Below are 20,987 nucleotides of genomic sequence, written 5' to 3' on the forward strand. Positions count from 1 at the left end.
GTGCGATAAAGAACAGCCTCCGTGTCCACCAGCCCTCTCTGCTTACGGGCATTTTCACATCTCACTTGGATGATAAGGTATTTGCATACAGATGAGTCTCGTGCACGATAAGATCCCAAGGTAGCTTGTGAATCATTAAAAAGAAGACACACTTTATAGTAAATACAGGTTGTGTTACATGCAACTCATGGCGCTCTCATTCCTTGAATTCAGTATAAGAAGCTGTAGTGTCCTGGGGCTCAGAAATACCTGGATCAGAATCCTGGCTCCATACCTGTGAGGCGTGTACCCTTGGGCATGGTACTAAATGTCTCTGAACTTCAACTCCTTCACCCATAAAGCGGGCATAAATGGTTAGATGTAAAAGTGTATTATTAGTCAGGGAGGCACAGAGAGAGAGAGAGATTGATTTTAAAGAACTGGCTCATGCAATGGTGGAGACTTGGTGAGTCCAAAATCTGAAGCATGGGCTGGCAGGCTGGAGACCCAGGGAAGAGTTACAGTTTGAGCCCAAAGGCCACCTACTGCCACAATTCCTTCCTGCCAAGGAGATCAGTCTGTGTTTATTCTGACCTTCAATTGATTGGGTGAGGCCCACCCACAATACGGAGAGCAATCTGCTTTCCTCAGAGCCCACTGATTTAAGAGTTAATCTCATCTAAAAATTATCACAGAAACATCCACAATAATGCTTGACCAAATATGTGGGCACCATGGCCAAGCTGACACGTAAAATTAAGCATCACATAAAAATTAAATAACAAACCCTTGGAAGAATGCTTAGCAAATTAATGGCTCAATAAACAGTAACTGCTGGCAAGAATTCAATTCAATAAATATTTTTTAGTATCTGCTGTGTAAAAGGCAAGAGGTCCAGAGAACATCAAAATAAACGAATCATCTAGGTCACTCTGCTTAAACAAGGCAAATATAAGTGCCAACAAGGGAAGCATAAATTGCTATGAGAATTCTGGGAGAGGGTGGAGACTTTGGCAGTTTGCTCAGTCCTCCTGACTTTGGTGGTCTTGTGTCTCTTTGGTTAACAGATGCAGAAGTGCCCAACAGGAGAGAAGGAGACTCAGGCCAGGAAGAAAGAGCAGACAGGAAACCACTGGGAGAGAACTGCAGCCGTTTGCCAAGGATGTGGTGTGGGGCAGTGATGTTCACCAGAGGCAGGTCGGGCCTTGTTACCGACGTGGAGGAGGAGGAGGGGGGTGGGTGGGGGACAGGGGAGAAGAGATACGGGGTAGATTTAACAAGAAAGATATGCCTTACAGGAAGTGCAGTGATACAAAATTTTAATTACTGCTACTATGTAAGGCAATTTTTAATCAAAATGTTCCCTCTGCTTTGCCTGCCCTCTGCACAAACGTTTAAAATCATGCTTCCGACTTGACATATTGTCTGAATCATCAATATTTACTTCCCTCACCCAAAAGGTGTTCTTCCTACAAGTCTTATTCATCAGCACCTTGGCACAAAGGTGTATTTAAAATCCCCAGAGGGGCTTTCCTGGTGGCGCAGTGGTTGAGAGTCCTGCCGATGCAGGGGACACGGGTTCATGCCCCGGTCCGGGAAGATCCCACATGCCGTGGAGCAGCTGGGCCCGTGAGCCATGGCCGCTGAGCCTGCGTGTCTGGAGCCTGTGCTCTGCAACGGCAGAGGCCACAACAGTGAGAGGCCTACGTACCGCAAAAAAAAAATAATAATAATAAATAAATAAATAAAATAAAATCCCCAGAAAATCTCGGTGCCTAAATGCCCATTGGCCCATGCAGCATCTCTGGGTCCAGCAGCTCCTGGCCTCATCTTGGGCCACCTTCTTTCTTGCACACAGGTGTCCTGGAGTTTCCTGACCACCCACCTGAACTTCACACATCCTCTCCCCCTTCTTCAGCTCCCTGCTTCTTCCCTCCTAGCACTTAACACAAGGGCTAGTAATCTTGCTTGTTTGTTTGTTACTTTCTTTCTCCTACAGTAGACTATAAGCTCCATAGGACAGGAAATGCGCCTGTCTCGTTGATGCCATACTGCAGTACCCAGATAGGAACACGATTAAATATTTGTTGAATGAATGAGTGAATGAATGAATGAGTGAGTGAGCACACTGGGCCTCTCTGAACCTCAATCCGAGTCATTCTGTTTGAAGCCTGCACTGATTTCTGGTGCATAAAATGTACACAAAGCCATGCCTATGAGACGGTGATCACTAAGATTGTGATTCTGTTACTCTTAACCTGGTTTGAACTCAATTCCATTAAAGTCTTCCAGATTCAACTAACCGCACCATCTGGTTCCAAACTTCAGGGTCTCATTAAATGAGCAGTAATAATGAAAGTAATTGCAAAAGAGTATAGGAGATTAAGGAGACAACAATAAAATAATGTTGCCAGCACAGGGCTATTGATTTTGCTTGTAGCTTGTTGATGCAAGGATAGACCATTTTATTTCTCAAATTCATTTGGTTATAATAAACATTGGCACTGGGCAGGCAGAGCAGCCACCAATTAGTGCTAAAAAGCGATTACTACTAAAAATATCTCTGCAGAGCTCCGTCATGTCTGGTAAACCTAGAAGATTAAATAGAAGCCAACCATTGAAATTCAAGCCATAATTATTTCTTCCATTATTCTTTTTCCGATCTGCAGAAATGTACACAGCAATAATTCCAGCAGCTTTCTGCTGCTTTAACAAAAATTATTTAGCTAAGGTGTTAAAAATTCTGTGTCGCCCCACCTCCTTTAGTAGCTCTTTTGAAAACTTCAGAGAGGGAGACTCCAGGAATCTGTCCCGTGAGAGGAAGAACTTTGCTCACTTTGATTTACTGGATTTAGCCAGCATTCTGCTCTAGAGATCAGAGAGAGCTTGGAGCCGTGTGGCTGACAGGGGCTTGGTGCTCCGGCCAGGTGTCAGACCTGAGCCTTGGAGGTGCGAGAGCCAAGTTCAGGACATTGGACCACCAGAGACCTCCCAGTCCCACATAATAACAATCGGCCACAGCTCTCTCAGAGACCTTTGTCTCAAAGCTAAGACCGAGCTCCACTCAAGGACCAGCAAGATCCAGTGCTGGACACCCCATGCCAAGCAACTAGCAAGACAGGAACACAGCCCCACCCATTAGCAGAGAGGTTGCCTAAAATCATAATAAGGTTACAGACACCCTAAAACGCATCACTGGACTCGGTCCTGCTCACCAGAAAGACAAGATCCAGCCTCATCCACAAGAACACAGGCACCAGTCCCCTCCACCAGGAAGCCTACACAACCCACTGAATCAACCTTGCCCACTGGGGGCAGCCACCAAAAACAACGGGAACTATGAACCTGCAGTCTGCAAAAAGGAGACCCCAAACACAGTAAGTTAAGTAAAATGAGAAGACAGAGAAACACACAGCAGATGAAGGAGCAAGGTAAAAACCCACCAGACCTAACAAATGAAGAGGAAATAGGCAGTCTACCTGAAAAGAATTCAGAGTAATGATAGCAAAGATATCCAAATTCTTGGAAACAGAATGGAGAAAATACAAGAAATGTTTAACAAGGACCTAGAAGAACTAAAGAGAAAACAAACAATGATGAACAACAAAAGAAATGAAATTAAAAATTCTCTAGGAAGAATCAATAGCAGAATAACTGAGGCAGAAGAACGGATAAGTGACCTGGAAGATAAAATAGTGGAAATAATTACCACAGAGCAGAGTAAAGAGAAAAGAATGAAAAGAATTGAGGACTGTCTCAGAGATCTCTGAGACAATGTTAAATGCACCAACATTCAAATTATAGGGGTCCCAGAAGAAGAAGAGAAAAAGAAAGGGACTGAGAAAATATTTGAAGAGATTATAGTTGAAAACTTCTCTAATATAGGAAAGGAAATAGTCAGTCAAGTCCAGGAAGTGCACAGAGTCCCATACAGGATAAATCCAAGGAGAAACATGCCAAGACACATATTAATCAAACTATCAAAAATTAAATACAAAGAAAACATATTAAAAGCAGCAAGGGAAAGGCAACAAATAACATACAAGGGAATTCCCATTACATTAACAGCTACTCTTTCAGCAGAAACTCTGCAAGCCAGAAGGGAGTGGCAGGACATATTTAAAGTGATGAAAGGGAAAAATCTACAACAAAGATTACTCTACCCAGCAAGGATCTCATTCAGATTCGACAGAGAAATTAAAACCTTTACAGACAAGCAAAAGTTAAGAGAATTCAGCACAACCAAATCAGCTTTACAACAAAAGGAACTTCTCTAGGCAAGAAACACAAGAGAAGGAAAAGACCTACAATAACAAACCCAAAACAATTAAGAAAATGGTAATAGGAACATACATATCGATAATTACCTTAAATGTAAATGGATTAAATGCTACAACCAAAAGACATAGACTGGCTGAACAGATACAAAAACAAGATCCATATATATACTGTCTATAAGAGACCCACTTCAGACCTAGGGACACATACAGACTGAAAGTGAGGGGATGGAAAAAGGTATTCCATGCAAATGGAAATCAAAAGAAAGCTGGAGTAGCAATTCTCATATCAGACAAAATAGACTTTAAAATAAAGACTATTACAAGAGACAAAGAAGGACACTACATAATGATCAAGGGATCAATCCAAGAAGAAAATATAACAATTATAAATATTTATGCACCCAACATAGGAGCACCTCAATACATAAGGCAAATGCTAACAGCCATAAAAGGGGAAATTGACAGTAACACAATAATAGTAGGGGACTTTAACACCCTACTTTCACCAATGGACAGATCAATCAAAATGAAAATAAATAAGGAAACACAAGCTTTAAATGACACATTAAACAAGATGGACTTAATTGATATTTATAGGACATTCCATCCAAAAACAACAGAAAACATTTTCTTCTCAAGTGCTCATGGAACATTCTCCAGGATAGATCATATCTTGGGTCACAAATCAAGCCTTGGTAAATTTAAGAAAATTGACATTTAAGAAACTTTCAATTTTAAGAGAATTGAAAATTGAAATCAAGTATCTTTTCCAACCACAATGCTATGAGACTAGATGTCAATTATAGGGGAAAAAAACTGTAAAAAATACAAACACATGGAGGCTAAACAATATGCTACTAAATAACCAAGAGATCACTGAGGAAATCAAAAAATACCTAGAAACAAATGACAATGAAAATACGATGACCCAAAGCCCATGGGATGCAGCAAAAGCAGTTCTAAGAAGGAAGCTTATAGCAATACAGTCCTACCTCAAGAAACGAGAAAAATCTCAAATAAACAACCTAACCTTACACCTAAAGCAATTAGAGAAAGAAGAACAAAACAAACCCAAAGTTAGCAGATGGAAAGAAATCATAAGATCAGATCAGAAATAAATGAAAAAGAAATGAAGGAAACGATAGCAAAGATCAATAAAACTAAAAGCTGGTTCTTTGAGAAGATAAACAAAATTGATAAACCATTAGCCATATTCACCAAGAAAAAAAAAGAGAAGACTCAAATCAACAGAATTCAAAATGCAGAAGGAGAAGTAACAACTGACACTGCAGAAATACAAAGGATCATAAGAGATTACTACAAGCAACTATATGCCAATAAAGTGGACAACCTGGAAGAAATGGACAAATTCTTAGAAAAGCACAACCTTCTGAGACTGAATCAGGAAGAAATAGAAAATATAATCAGACCAATCACAAGCACTGAAATTGAAACTGTGATTTAAAATCTTGCAACAAACAAAAGCCCAGGACCAGATGGATTCACAGGCAAATTCTATCAAACATTTAGAGAAGAGCGAACACTTATCCTTCTCAAACTCTTCCAAAATATAGCAGAGGGAGGAACACTCCCAAACTCATTCTACGAGGCCACCATCACCCTGATACCAAAATCAGACAAAGATGTCACAAAAAAAGGATACTACAGGCCAATATCACTGATGAACATAGATGCAAAAATCCTCAACAAAACACTAGCAAACAGAATCCAACAGCACATTAAAAGGATCATATACCATGATCAAGTGGGGTTTATCCCAGCAATGCAAGGATACTTCAGTATACACCAATCAATCAATGTGATACACCATATTAAAAAACTGAAGGGTAAAAACCATATGATCATCTCAATAGATGCAGAAAAAGCGTTCGACAAAATTCAACACCTATTTATCAGAAAAACTCTCCAGAAAGTAGGCACAGAGGGAACTTACCTCAACATAATAAAGGCCATATATGGCAAACCCATAGCCAACATTGTTCTCAATGGTGAAAAACTGAAACCATTTCCACTAAGATCAGGAAAAAGACAAGGTTGCCCACTCTCACCACTCTTATTCAACTTAGTTTTGGAAGTTTTAGCCACAGCAATCAGAGACGAATAAGAAATAAAAGGAATCCACATCAGAAAATAAAAAGTAAAACTGTCACTGTTTGCAGATGACATAATACTCTACATAGAGAATCCTAAAGATGCCACCAGAAAAGTACTAGAGCTAATCAATGAATTTGGCAGAGTAGCAGGATACAAAATTAATGCACAGAAATCTCTTGCATTCCTATATGCTAATGATGAACAATCTGAAAGAGAAATTAAAGAAACACTCCCATTTACCACTGCAACAAAAAGAATAAAATACCTAGGAAAAAACCTACCTAGGGAGACAAAAGACCTGTATGCAGAAAACTATAAGACACTGATGAAAGAAATTAAAGATAGTACAAACAGATGGAGAGATATACCATGTTCTTGGATTGGAAGAATCAACACTGTGAAAATGACTCTACTACCCAAAGCAATCTACAGATTCAATGCAATCCCTATTCAACTACCATTGGCATTTTTCACAGAACTAGAACAGAAAATTGCACAATTTGTATGGAAACACAAAAGACGCCGAATAGCCAAAGCAATCTTGAGAAAGAAAAACGGAGCTGGAGGAATCAGACTCCCTGATTTCAGACTATACTACAAAGCTACAGTAATTAAGACAGTATGGTACTGGCACAAAAACAGAAATATAGATCAATGGAACAAGATAGAAAGCCCTGAGATAAACCCACACACATATGGTCACCTTATCTTTGATAAAGGAGGCAAGAATATAAAATGGAGAAAAGACAGCCTCTTCAATAAGTGGTGCTGGGAAAACTGGACAGCTACGTGTAAAAGAATGAAATTAGAACACTCCCTAACACCATAAACAGAAATAAACTCAAAATGGATTAAAGACCTAAACATAAGGCCAGACACTATAAAACTTTTAGAGGAAAACATAGGCAGAACACTCCATGACATAAATCACAGCAAGATCCTTTCTGGCCCACCTCCTAAAGAAATGGAAATAAAACCAAAAATAAACAAATGGGACCTAAAGAAACTTAAAAGCTTTTGCACAGCAAAGGAAACCATAAACAAGACGAAAAGACAGCACTCAGAATGGGAGAAAATATTTGCAAATGAAGCAACTTAAAAAGGATTAATCTCCAAAATTTACAAGCAGCTCATGCAGCTCAATATCAAAAAAACAAACAACCCAATCCAAAAATGGGCAGAAGACCTAAATAGACATTTCTTCAATGAAGACATACAGACTGCCAACAAACACATGAAAGGATGCTCAATATCACTAATCATTAGAGAAATGCAAGTCAAAACTACAATGAGGTATCACTTCACACTGGTCAGAATGGCCATCATCAAAAAGGTCTACATACAATAAATGCTAGAGAGGGTGCGGAGAAAAGGGAACCCTGTTACACTGTTGGTGAGAATGTAAATTGATACAGCCACTATGGAGAACAGTATGGAGGTTCCTTAAAAAACTAAAAATAGAACTACCATATGATCCAGCAATCCCGCTACTGGGCATATACCTTGAAAAAACCATAATTCAAAAGGAGTCATGGCCCACAATGTTCATTGAAGCACTATTTACAATAGCCAGGACATGGAAGCAACCTAAGTGTCCATTGACAGATGATAGATAAAGAAATGTGGCACACATATACAATGGAATATTACTCAGCCATGAAAAGAAATGAAATTGAGTTATTTGTAGTGAGGTGGATGGACCTAGACTCTGTCATACAGAGTGAAGTAAGTCAGAAAGAGAAAAACAAACACAGTATGCTAACACATATATATGGAATCTAAAAAAAAAAAAAAAAAAGGTTCTGAAGAACCTAGGGGCAGGACAGGAATAAAGACACAGACGTAGAGAATGGACTTGAGGACATGGGGAGGGGGAAGGGTAAGCTGGGATGAAGTGAGAGAGTGGCAGGGACATATATACACTACCAAATGTAAAATAGCTAGTGGGAAGCAGCCGCATAGCACAGGGAGATCAGCTCCATGCTTTGTGACCACATGGAGGGGTGGGATAGGGAGGGTGGGAGGGATTTGCAAGAGGGAGGGGATATGGGGAAATATGTGTACGTGTAGCTGATTCCCTTTGTTATACAGCAGAAACTAACACAGCAATGTAAAGCAATTATACTCCAGTAAAGATGTTAAAAAATAAATTCTGTGTCACTAAGTGAAGAGTAGAGTATAGATTTTCTCATGCAGCCTCTGGAAATTTATATAAAATTTATCACAGGAAGCTCAATGAGCAATTAGAAAAAGGTTGAATAAAGATGGGTGGACATCCGTATCATAGACTAATACAGTTCATTGCTATCATCTTGATCATTTCTCTTAAGGTAGTTTCTTTTCATCTTGCTCATCTCTACAGTAATATTAGTTGAGAAAAAAAATCACTAAATTTAGAGCAAGTATAAACCAAATCTTCATCTGATTCATAAACCATAGATTTTGCAGCTATCTTCTAATTTCTTATAATAGCCTGGTGTCTAAACTCCTGAACTCCATTGTCAAGAGGATGGCCGATAGTCATCTTTTCCATGTTCTGGAAATGTGAATAGTATTGTTACTTTTATTTTATAGGGGACAGCATGTTTACTTTGCAAGCAAAGTAGTAGAAATCAGAAGTTCTCAAAGTGTGGTCCCCAGACCAGCAGCTTCAGTATCACCTGGGAACTTACTGAAAATGCAAATTCTCAAACCCCAACCCAGACCTACTATATCACAAACCCTAAGGAGAAGACCAAGCCATAGGTGTTTCACAAATCCTCCAGGGGATTCTGATGCACACTCAAATGTAAGAACCACTGGTGTAGAGCAATGGTCCTCAGCCAGGGGTGAGTTTGCCCTCTAGGACATTTGACAACGTCTGGAAACATTTTCAGTTGTCAACAGCTAGGGGAGAGGGTGTCACTGGGCATCTATTGGGTAGAAGCAAAAGATGCTGCTGGCCACCCTACAAGGCACAGGCCAGACTCCCCCATAACAGAGAATCCAAGTCCACAATGTCGGTAGCTCCAAGGTTGAGAAATCCTGGTGAAAGGAAAGAACCTTGATCAGCAACCCTGAGTTTTAATCACAGTTTCCTATTCATTTTCATCTATTATTTTATTTTGTTTTCAGGGTTTTATGTCTTACAGATGATTTTATTTTTATTTTAAACCCACTCAACTTGGTTTCTACTAGTGTCATCTTTAGAAGGTCTTCCTCCAGCTTAGAATCACATAAATGTTTACCTATGTGTTACGATTTCCCTTTTTACATTTAAATAGTTAATCCATTTAGAATGAATCTTGATAAAAGTTGTGAAGTAATGATCTAACAATTTCTTTATTGTATTAAAACTCTTTGTACCTGGAATATACAAAATCACTTCTATTTCTTGACCAAGCCATGGCTAAGAGGATGTGCTTCACCAAAACAAGGGAATTAACTAAGCAAAAGGAAGGATCAGTTTGAATCAGCTTCATTCTCGTGTGCCCAAAAATTTAATCCCAGATTAAATAAGATGGACGTTTATTTCTCACATTAATAAATAAATAAAAGTGTGGCAATAAGCAGACCAGTGCTTGTCTCGTGGCTCTGTAATTAATTATTAGTGACCTAGACTCCTTCAGGAAGCCCTTGTCATTATGATCCAGTATGGCTGCTGGGGGAGTTTGGGGGAGAATGGATACATACACATGCATGTATGGCTGAGTCCCTTTACTGTGCACCTGAAACTATCACAACATTGTTAATCAGCTATACTCCAATATAAAATAAAAGGTGTAAAAAAATGGCTGCTGGAGCTCCAGCCATCACATTCTATTCCATGCAGCATGATGAAGAAAAAGACAAAAATGGGTGAGCCTCTTCTCTTTAAGAACACTTTCTAAAGGTCACGTCCGTTATGGCTTACATCTCCTTGGCCAAAAATAATTTACAGAGCCCACCTGCTGCAAAGGAGGCTAGGAAATGTAATCCATTAACTAGGGGAATAGATATTGGGGTCGTAAGAATAATCTTTGCCATCTTGAGTTGCAGGAACCGGGGGTTTTATGCTCCATAGTACTGAGATGAAGGGGATCTCCAGGAAGACCATTGTGTGGGGGGCTGGAGGCAACCCTTCAATGGAAAGTCCCAAAGAAAAGAAGAAATTAAGAGTCCTTGACAAAGAAAGAGATTTATACTTTTAGTGTATTTCTGATGGGGACAGAGAAACTTAAGCAAACTTTTTAAATGAGGCGCTGCTATTTCTAGGGAAAACAAGCATTTGTTCAAGAAAGATGTATACGTTAAGAAAACTTTTGTTAGAATGTGGTAACAAACATCCCCCGAACCACAGCAGCTTAAAACAGTAAAATATCTTTTGCTTATGCTCAGTATTGGTTGAAAAGGAGCTTTACTCATCACAGTAACAAAAGGATGCACTCTGATGGAGCAACCATCTTCTTGAGCGATGGCAGTTAGCAACGACAAGTATAAACAGAGCCGTGGAGAATTTCACACGGGCAATTCACACTCTGCAGCTATCAACCAGATCCAGTCTCATGATTCCACCCAAGTTCAAGGGAACAGGAAAAAAGTTTTGCCATGTACCCTGAAGGTAGAAGCCCAAATATTTGTCACCCCAATATTTGACACAGAGCACTAGTGACAACCACAAAAGGAAATGCGGTGTTGCTGTGAATGATATTTATATGGTCACAATCACATACACAGTGAACAAGAATTAAGAAATAGCAGTATACGCCAATTGTTTAGAAATATGAAAACAAAAACGCAGAACAAATAGGCAAAAGGCTTGTAAGTGTTTGCCTCAGTGCTTAGGGTGGGGGAGGGCAGGGATGGCTATTTTCCACGACAAGCCTAGTGAAGCTTTCTGGCTTTTTAAAATATGTCAAATATTATTTTGGAAAGGAAAGAAACTAAATTTAAAATTTCAAGGCTAGGAGGAAATACCTCAAATATTTAATAGCGATCATCTCTTTATCTTTTAAATGCACAACAATTCCACTTGTCATCCTCCGCAGAAAAGGGATGAATGCGATGGTTTGCCTTACTGGCATCTTTGCCACTCAACTCCAGGTACTCAGACCTGGAGCAGATCCTTTGTCTGTTTCCATTTTCACAACCAACAGATAAGCACCGCTTAAGAGCAAAGAAAACTAAAGAACTCAGTAAGCCCCACTGAATGATGATTTGCAGACTTTTACCCGTCCATTAACCATATCTAACCCTGTGCCAACCCCTTGGAAGCACAATACCGTTTCTATGAGACTGAAAGAAATCCAGGTAATTTTAAAGTAACACACTTCCCTTTTAAAAATGTAAATCAGTGGACATGTTTGCAGGCTCAACCATTGAACGCACTCCAAAGATTTATCTAGAAGCTTCTGTGAGGCTTCCAAATTCTTGGGATGGCTTTGTACCTCTCTGAAATGAATAAGAAGTATTACTTTTTGTTTCTACTTGGTAAGGTGTGGATATTTTCAGAACAGTCATTTTCTAAGCATACGCTTGTCTGAAGGACTGAAAGAGCAGGAGCTCTTTGGGGCCAGCACATCTCTGTGCTCCTGCGGGCTCCCGGCGGGGCAGCCAGCCCCAGGGGATGGAGACCAAACTCTTCTTATTGACTCACATAGATGTAAATAACAATGACAACCTTGCATCTTCTCACCAGATGCCCTGAATCGCCCTTGTCTTCCTTCTAAAGACTATGAGGAAGGTGTTGGTGGGAGAAGACTCAAAACAGGAGAATAAAGAATTTGTAATTCCACCTCTAGACAATGTCCTGCCTTCCAGGTCTAACCTCTTGCTGTCTAATCCTATTACGCACGGGAGAAACCAAGAATTCCCTCTGCCTCCCTGCTGGATTCTGAGATGTTTCTAATCTCGCCTCTCAACCCAGGCAGATGGAAATCCTGGGCCAACTGGGGAAATGGTCATGTTCTCAAAGAGACAAAAAAGAAAGTACATGAATTCTTTCCAAAGTATCCCCCCGCCCCCATTTTGACACAGGCACTTGGATGTATGCCTTGAACCAAGGACTGTGTCGAACAATCTCATCCCCACCATCACCCCGTCTGGGATCCTAATGGGATCCCCTTTTGGCAGACAAGAAGGCTAGGCCCAGTTAGTAGGGTTATGCTGGCGGTGCAGCTGGGCCCTTCACAGCGTTCTTATACTGCCGTCTACTAGGTGCACTTGCCGTGGCCCTCGACGTGAGAAAGACTGTCCCTTAGAGACACCACAAGATGTTTGTACCGGCAGAGGTTGGTAAGCAGGTTAAGTCAGGAAAAGACTCAACAGAAATTGTAAGGACTTTCTCCTTCCTTTGACTAAAACCCCCTTCCTGGCCTTTTTCACGGCAAATCACTTAGCCCACGGGACTCGGGTCAGGCCCCAGCTCACTCTGACCACTTGTGTTCCCATGCCCAGCCCCTGGGCCCTGCAGTGGCTCTCCAGGATTTCCTCCGTTATCATACCGTTCACTGTGTTAGCATCTTAAGTTCTCTTGTCTGCCTCCCTCGTTAGAGGGTGAGTCCGCTGAAAGGCAGCAATGATGTCATTTATTTCAAATAATTCAGTAGCTGATTTGTTAAATGAATGGGTGAGTGAGTTCAGATGAGGAAACAAGTTTTATGACTTGTTCAATTTCGGATAACTAGTTCGTCCTGAATGAATCTAAAAGTTGTCTCCTAACTTCTAATCCAAAGCTTTTTCTTCTAGACTTTACTAAACCTTGAATGTGTTTCCCCTTTAAGGGTCCTCTATAAAATTTGGCTAACAATGTAGGAGGAATTAATTTAACCACTTGAAAGGGAAGAGAATATAGACCAAAGACCTAGGAGGGAAAAAATTACAAAACCAGAAGGAGAAAAAGGGAACATATAAGAAAGAGAGGAAAACATTGCTGACTTCATAGTGTCACCCGGGGATGCCGTTTGTGTAAAAGGGATAAAGGGATGGTACTCAAGGCATTCACGCTTCATTTGTTCACATTTTGTTACTGAACTCCAAGAAACATACAGAAAGGACAAAATAGAATTACTCTAGTTAATGTCAAGCCCTGGGAAAAGTCTGAGATTTCACCCAACATGTGACTGGCGTGGATGCTGGGAGAGGATCCAAGACCCCTGTGTCAGAGACAAGGGGTTCATCAGTCACAGCAGTAGCCAAAGTATCAGCATTTCTTGCTTTGGTTACCCGAGCCCCACTTCCCACAAGGCAACATGAAAAGAATCAGGTGATACCTACGCACGTGGTCAATCACATTACAGAAGATGAACACTGATTCAGAGAGCCCGAGTCTTTCTAAGGGACTGTGGGCTGCCTGCCCTTTTCTCCAGAGGAGGGCATTGTCTTTATTAAAGTTAGTGTGCCTGTTCTTTGTTCTGAAGGGAGCAATTATCTCTGTCTCCAAGGCTGTTTGTCATACGATAATCCTTGAACAGTCAGAAACAAAGGCGGAGGGGCAGAAAGAAGAGAGACCAAAGGATAACTGTCTCCCAGCAATTACCTGATTTATCCATTCGCTCACCCACCGAATATCATTTAGCAGTTATATGCGAGGCACTGAGCTGCTTGCTGGATATACATCAGGAAGCAAACCCAGACATGGTTCCTGACTGCAGAGAGCTTACAGTGTCAGTCAGGAATGTCAGTATACATCCAAGATCACATAAATATATGCAAAATGGCAACAGTGATGAAGACCCTCAGAGGAGAGCTCGATGGCATCACAGAGTTATGCATATCATAGTGGGAGCTACAAGAGCGTGACAAGGCAAGGAAGAGACTCCCAGGCAGACCGGACAGAACGAGCAAAGGCCCTGGGGCCGGAGGGAGGATGTCAGCCCTGAGTGGGGAAATCACACAGTTTTCCCAAGACTGTTGACTGTTTCACGCTTGTTGTCACAGACTAATCATTAATAGCATCCCTCTTCCCTCTCAATAGTGTCAGAGTTCAGGGAACGTGTATCAGAAGATGCTGTAGAAAGATAAATGGGACCAGAGTAGGCTTTAGCCTTGCAGTCTGTGCTAACAACCTGGGTCATTATCCCAAGAGCGACGGGGAGCTCTTTGAGGGTTTTGAACAAGAGCATCACATGAGCAGGTTTTCATTTTGAAGAGATCACTTCGGTCTCGATACAGAGAAGAATTTCGAGGAGGTGACCAGGTGATCCGGGAGGGGTCAGAATCTATGACTGTGGTTCAGGCAGAGAAGACAGTGGCTTGGATGCGGGTAGTAAGGTGAGACAAAGTTAGATTTAAGTGGAGAAAGGGACGTGGTTAGACTCAAGATACTCAGGGGGTACAAAGACAGGCTATGGCGTGGGGAGAGAGAGCCTCAGTAGTGATGCTAGGATTCCTGTCTGGCACAATCGCAGGAAACATTAGTGAAAGTAAGGAGAGACGCTAGCTAGGCAGTGGGATGAGCTGGGATGAGCTCAGGTGGGAAGTACGGGCTGCAGCTGTACACCTGGGAATCAGTGTCACCTGGATGGTAGCTGAAGCTGTGAGTGTGAAGGAGGGGACCCGGGCACACGAAGAGAGAGCTGCGGATGGAGCCTAGGAAAGTCAACGTGAATAGAGGAGTAGAGCAGGGCGAGTTTCAAAGGCGACTGAGAAAGTGCTGACAGAGGCAGGGAGAAACCCGAGACTGCGGTTCCAGAAAGCCCAGAGAAGAGAGGTCACAGCAAAACGCCGCCGGATGGAAGAGCCCAGTGATGACCCTCGGGAGACGAGGGGTGTGGGGCCAGCTGCAGGAGGCTCAGCCGTGCACAAGAGGGAGGGAAACGGAGGCCGTAAGTCCGGGAACATCTGTGAGGTTTCAGACTGTGAGAGGGAGGGGACAGGAGGCCCGGGGGAAGGTGGAGGGCAGGGCTGCTCTATTCTGACGGTAGGAAAGGTGGAAGCAAGTGGAAATATTCCAGGGAGAAGGGAGAAGAAAGGAGGAGGAGTAAGCAATCCTAGACGGTTCCTGAGAAGCCTGGGGGGAGGAGTCCAAAGCGCAGGAGGAAGGAATCCACTTGGAAAAGACAAAGGGCAGTGGGAAGGAAGGATAAAAGCCAGCCCCGTGGGCGGGGGTGTCTGCAAATCTGGAAGAGGGAGCTGAGTGAGCGCCCATGGGAGTGAGGGTGGGGGGAGTAGGAAGTCTGTTTGCCAAGAGCAAAGAAGGGGATGGAGGTAGAAGGGGAGCCGGAGGTTTCACGGTGGTCTGAGGTGGCCACTGCAGAGAGTGGTGGGACAGAGGAAAACAAGGAGGGTTCCAGGTGGTTTGTATGTGCGTGCACACATATGCACACGCACACATGCAACATGCACGCCCACGCACACACACCCATACACATGCACACATGCACATAAACACACATGTACATGCACGTGCACACCCATACACACGCACGCACATACATGCACATGCACACATGTGCATGCACAGGCACACCCATACACATGCACACACGCATGCACACACTGGCCAGGACCCAAAGTCTCTCCACACTCCGTAAACGCTCTCTCACATCCAGGCCTCCCTCCTCCTTTCTTCTGGCCTGCCTGGTGTCTGTCCCCTCATTTTCCCATCCCTGGGCTCATTCCCACAAGATGCGGCCTGAGGAGCCCTCTGAAGGCTGGGCGGATGGTGAGAGGGAAGAACGCTGCCAGCACCCCACATTTCATACCCATCCTCTCGTCCCCGTCACAGTTACAGAAATAAGTTCGAAGCAATCGAAATGACCAAGAAGAGGAAGCTCTTCAGTGTCCTGGCCAAAGCCAAGCTCTGCTCATCTGTCCAGGGAGCAGCAAATGCTGGTGTTTCAGAGAGGGGACAACCTGGGTAAGAGTTTAGCTCAACTTCTCCTTTTTCTCATAAGGAGGCCGAAGCGCAGGGAGGTTTAAGGGCTGCATCTCAGCTGCGCGTGTCCGCATTCTTTGATGATTAATCTGAGCACACTGGACACAGAGACACTGAGCGCTTGATGAAAGTGGATTATCTCCCTTCTCTGAACTCAAAGCTGCTTGCACCCAAGTCAAAGGCACCTCAAGTCTGAATCTGAAAGCCTCTCTTTTTAACTGGGGGAGAAATCGTGTCACTTCATTTCAGAAGGATCCGAAGAGGAAATCTCATGAAGAAGGGACACAGCCCAGGATTCTGGAGCTGGAACGCCTAGTGCTCTCAGGAGTGGGAGGAAATTATTCTCCTGATCTGGAAACAACTCTCACTTGGAATGAGAGTCTCTTGCTTCCAGACACTCCAAGGACAGCAGGGGTCAGAGCCTGGGGCTTTGATGGGTAGAGAGTGGGGGGAGGCCTGCAGGGAGTGAGGGTGCTGGTTGTGCCTGGGCTGTCCCGGGGGAGCTGGGCTGTTAGGGAAACCCACGGGGGTGCTGCGACCAGCGCCAGGACACCCGAGTGTCTTCAGTTCTGGGTCACTGAAAGCACACGGCTCCTTAAGCGTCCATAAATCGCCTGATCTGCCTGAAAGAAACTGACAGTGGGGCTTCAAAGAAAATCCATTTCTGGAATAATAAGAGAGTGCTGCAGCTTCCACTGAGCAGATTCAAGGCAAAGCCGAGGGCGCCAGGGGATTTTCACTTTGCAGCGGGGGGTGGGGGGTTGTCTGTGCCTGGAGGTTGAACCAGGGGATGTGAGAGGTGAAATTGGAGGCAAAAGCCCTCTCCGTCAGCCTAGAAGGGCAGCCTTGCTTCTATTCTTCACCCATCTCGGAGAAAAATTACGTAGACGTCAGAGCCATCTGCCAGCGCTGAACTGAAAGAAGGGAGACAAAGAGGAAGGGAGGGGATGGTAGGGCCCTGTGGGGAGGATGAAGGGCGGTAGGAAACAAGGACAGAGACCATCGCTATTTAACCCCGCTGAGCTGGAGTCACAGCAGGGCTGTAACACTTCGTATTTGTTCTTTTGTACTCACTTAAAAGCAGAAAGGCAAATGAGCACATGAGGTTTCGCTTTCATCCACACAAAATTACTGCAAACACTATTCCCCCACCTCATAACTGTGTGTATGTATATATACATGTGTGTACATGTGTGTATACATGTATGTGTGTGCGTGTATATGCATGCATGTGTATATACGCATGTATGTGTGTTTGTGCAAATGTGTATATATACGCATATGCGTGTTTACATGCGTGTGTGCGTGCATATATACATGTATGTGTGCGTGTGTACGCGTATATACATGTATGTGTGCGTATATGCGTGCGTGTGTGTATATATATACATGTATGTGTGTGCGTGTACACATTATACTAACTCTCTTAATTTGGGAGCTATATCCTTTTTGCTTATTTTTAAAATAAAAACAAGTGTTCTTCTGTGTGAAAAATTCACCCTGGGGTTGAGGGTGGGAAGGAGCCGTTGAGGGTGTGCCCTGGCTCCCCCTACACCGGGTCCCCTGCACCCCTGCAGGAAGCCCGCATTCTCTTTATCTTATGAGGGTGGTTCCCTGGAGGTGTTTGCTCCTTTTCATTTTTCCCCAGCAAAAACTTTCCTGCCACATGAGGGCAAATTTCACAGGATCACCACATGGTGAAACATTGTGCCGAGAACACAATTCAGAACTTAAAGGAAGTTAATGAGGGACCCACAGGTACGAGGCTAACATCAGTGGGCCGGGGCTGCTTGCCAGGCTCGGGTCTAGGTATACTCCAGGGTCAGGATATGAACCCGGGCAAGCTGGTTCAAGTTTATGCTCTCAACCACTCGCCTGCCCCTGCATGTGTTCCCTCTGCCTCAAACAAGCCCCACCTGTCCTGCACCAAACCTCTTTATCGCTCTGCTTGTTCTGAGGATCCCTCCTGCCCCCTCCCCCAGAGCTAGGTTGGGAGCCCCTCGTATCTGCCCCCTGCCCCGGTCATCACCCAAGACTCAGGACTCCCTGAAGACAGTAAGATCCCCGGGGACAGGGTTAGGGTGATATCCAAGCATGGTAAGGCACACAGTGTATGTGTCTGAGTGCACAAATTAATGCAATGGTGAAAAAGACCTGGTCTTTGCCCTACAAGAGCTCCAATCCAGTGGGAGGACAGATCCCTACACGATGACCATGACACCTTATGGACAGGCTGCAAGGGCTGCCGTCAAGTTTATAAATCGGGTTCCAAACTCACATGGGGAAGGACTGGTGACCTCTGCCTGGGGTGCAAGAAAAGGGCAGGATGGTGCTTAATTGGGAATGAGTCATATTTTAACAGCCAAGAAGGGAGGAGGAGAAACACTAATGAGGAAACCACATGGAGAGTGGTGACTAATTCAATCCAACCACACAGGCGCCTGATTGAGCTCCAGCAATAGACCAGGCATCATCTAGATGCAGTGAACCAAACAAACTGGGAACACAAAGCCCTTCCCTCCCGAATGTCAGAGAGAGGGAGGGAGGGAGACCCGAAACAGACCATGGCAGGAACTGTTAACCACACACGCCCAGCCAGGATGCCCAGACAAGCAGGAGGTCAGTGAGGGAGGTGTTCCTCATCCAGCTCTGGGCTGCTGGAGGGGCTGGGGCTGGCCAGGGCCCGTGGCCTTGAGAAGTCCCTCTCTAGCACACAGGTGACCCACAGATGTTCTCATCTTCTGCACAGCCAGGAGGTAGGAGAGTTGGGAAGCTCTCTTAGGACAGAGCTGCTCTGGGAGCGGAGGATCAGGCAGGCTTTCTGAAGAAGGTGATTCCCAAGTTGGGCCCTGATGATAGAGTAAGAGTTCACCAGAAAGCAAGGTGGAGGAGATTTTGAACAAAGGAGCAGCTAAGAGTGGTGACAATAAAGAGTGCTAACCTTCACTGAGCAGCTAGGACGTGCCAGCCAGGACCTTAGCACCTCTTCAGTTATCTCATTTAATCCTCCCACCCCTCTGAGGGGAAGGAGTCATTTTACAGATGAGTAAATTGAGGCACAGAGAGTTTAATAACCTTCCCAAAGTCACACAGCCAGCAAGCAGTGAAACTGGGATTCACAGCAAGGTAAATGTGTCCTGTATTTCCAAACCATGGCACTCCACTGCTACCCGTTAGAAGACCCATTAAGGCACATGACAAAAGAGGTGAAACAATCCAGGGGGAAGGCAGGACCACATAAGCAGTGTGGCTTTCCTGGGATGCAGAATGCTGGGCAGCCAGTGGTAAGAAACGGGCTGGGAGGAGGACACAGCATTCAGCTCAGAACAGGACAGCCACACGGACTTTAGGGACAAGGCAGGGGGGTCACGTCATGTGTCTGCAGAGGTGGATGAGGGGCAGGCTGCCCATGTCATAAGCTCCCTTTTGGGGATTTGGGCAGAAATTAAATGGGGAGCCACTGAAGACTCATGAGCAGGGGACAGGATGCTCCGTGAGGAGGATCAAGAAGATACCTCTCAGGCAGTGCCGAGAATCAGGAGGAGACGTGAGGGCAGTGATGGAGACAGGTGTTGGAAGGGCACTGCTGTGGTCCAGCGTGACAGGAGCCTGAGGCATGACGTGCTCCGTAGTCCCAATGACCGTGTGTGCTCTGTCTGCTGCCGTGATTGCTTCCTGGTTTGTATATTTCTTTCCGGACGATTGGTGCCCTCACAGGGAGGGGCTCCCAAGAACTGCGCCCTGCACACCCCTTAACACGCCCCTCCTAGCCTGCACCTTTTTGTTGTGTCCCATCTCGATAAATCTGCCTCAGTTTTCCCCCCGAGCAACTTCAGACACCTCAGCCCTGCGTGTGCACATCAATTAGTGACCCACTTTAGACACTTGGGCCTCACTCTCTACCCCAGGGAACTTCTCAAGGCACTTACCAGTTACAGACACAGAGGAATTCGGGGGAAGCCCATCTCCTGCCTCTGCTGCACAAGCAGATGCCTCTTGAACCCTTCCACCCATGCAGGTCTCTCCTGGGGCTGCAGCCCACTGCCTCCGCGCGCGGCAGGCTGTCTGTCGCGTCAAGTTCCTGTTTCTTAAATCAATGTCCTCGAATGGATTGTAAGACGGTGGAGGGCAGAGCCTCCTGCTTTTTGATTTTTTTAATTTTGATTTTTTACTTATTTTATTCTGGGCCCCCAGGAAGTGCTCACAGTGGACACAGTGATAACACATTGCACTATGAAAACGCGAGGGAACTTTCTCCTAGTCAAACAGGACCTCTGCCGGGGGAAAAGCACTGATTAAAAACTTGAGGCTATAAATGTGTGTGTGCAGTCCCGAAGCCCCAGCCTGATCCTAAACGAACTACGGTTCAGAAACATCTGCTGAGGTCTGATGGATGGATGGGGTGGGCCGCCGCAGGCTGCTTTTCCCCTCACGATTTTCATCTTCAGGAGAATAAAGGCCCGTCCGGTCCACGCACGCATGGGATGGGGGTCGGGAAGGGCCGTGGGACGTTTGTCTCCAATATCCAGCTCCAGCTCGGCCGACGGCCCGACTTCGCAGCCTTTTTCTTTTGAGACGGAGACCATGGGCAGAGGCCGTCTCCATGACAACCACACAGTTCAGTCCCCCCCATGGACCAAGAAGGGGAAGGGGCGGCGGGAGGGAGACACACTGCCCCAGTTCTGTCCGGGACCAAGGTGGCCTTGGAGGACCCTGCCTTCAGCAAGGAAGCCATGTACGTCAGTCCGGGCCTGAAGCTCCATCACCACATGGGGCTG

At 44.6% G+C, this 20,987-nt stretch overlaps 1 protein-coding gene across 2 annotated transcripts in view; it reads right to left on the bottom strand.

Annotated features, from left to right (window-relative positions):
- Positions 1-8: 8 nt before the first annotated feature.
- TRPM8 (transient receptor potential cation channel subfamily M member 8) overlaps positions 9-20,987 on the bottom strand; it is a 159,330-nt gene continuing 138,351 nt past the window's right edge. The window contains exon 31 of one of the 2 annotated variants that reach the window (XM_060301688.1): positions 9-124. The gene's annotated coding sequence lies outside the window, so the exon portion shown is untranslated. Of the gene's footprint in view, positions 125-20,396; positions 20,985-20,987 lie in introns of those variants that run through there. The other variant, XM_060301687.1, reaches the window with a different exon arrangement.

This window comes from Globicephala melas, chromosome 7 (genome assembly GCF_963455315.2).
Source record: "Globicephala melas chromosome 7, mGloMel1.2, whole genome shotgun sequence".
NCBI lineage: Eukaryota > Metazoa > Chordata > Mammalia > Artiodactyla > Delphinidae > Globicephala > Globicephala melas.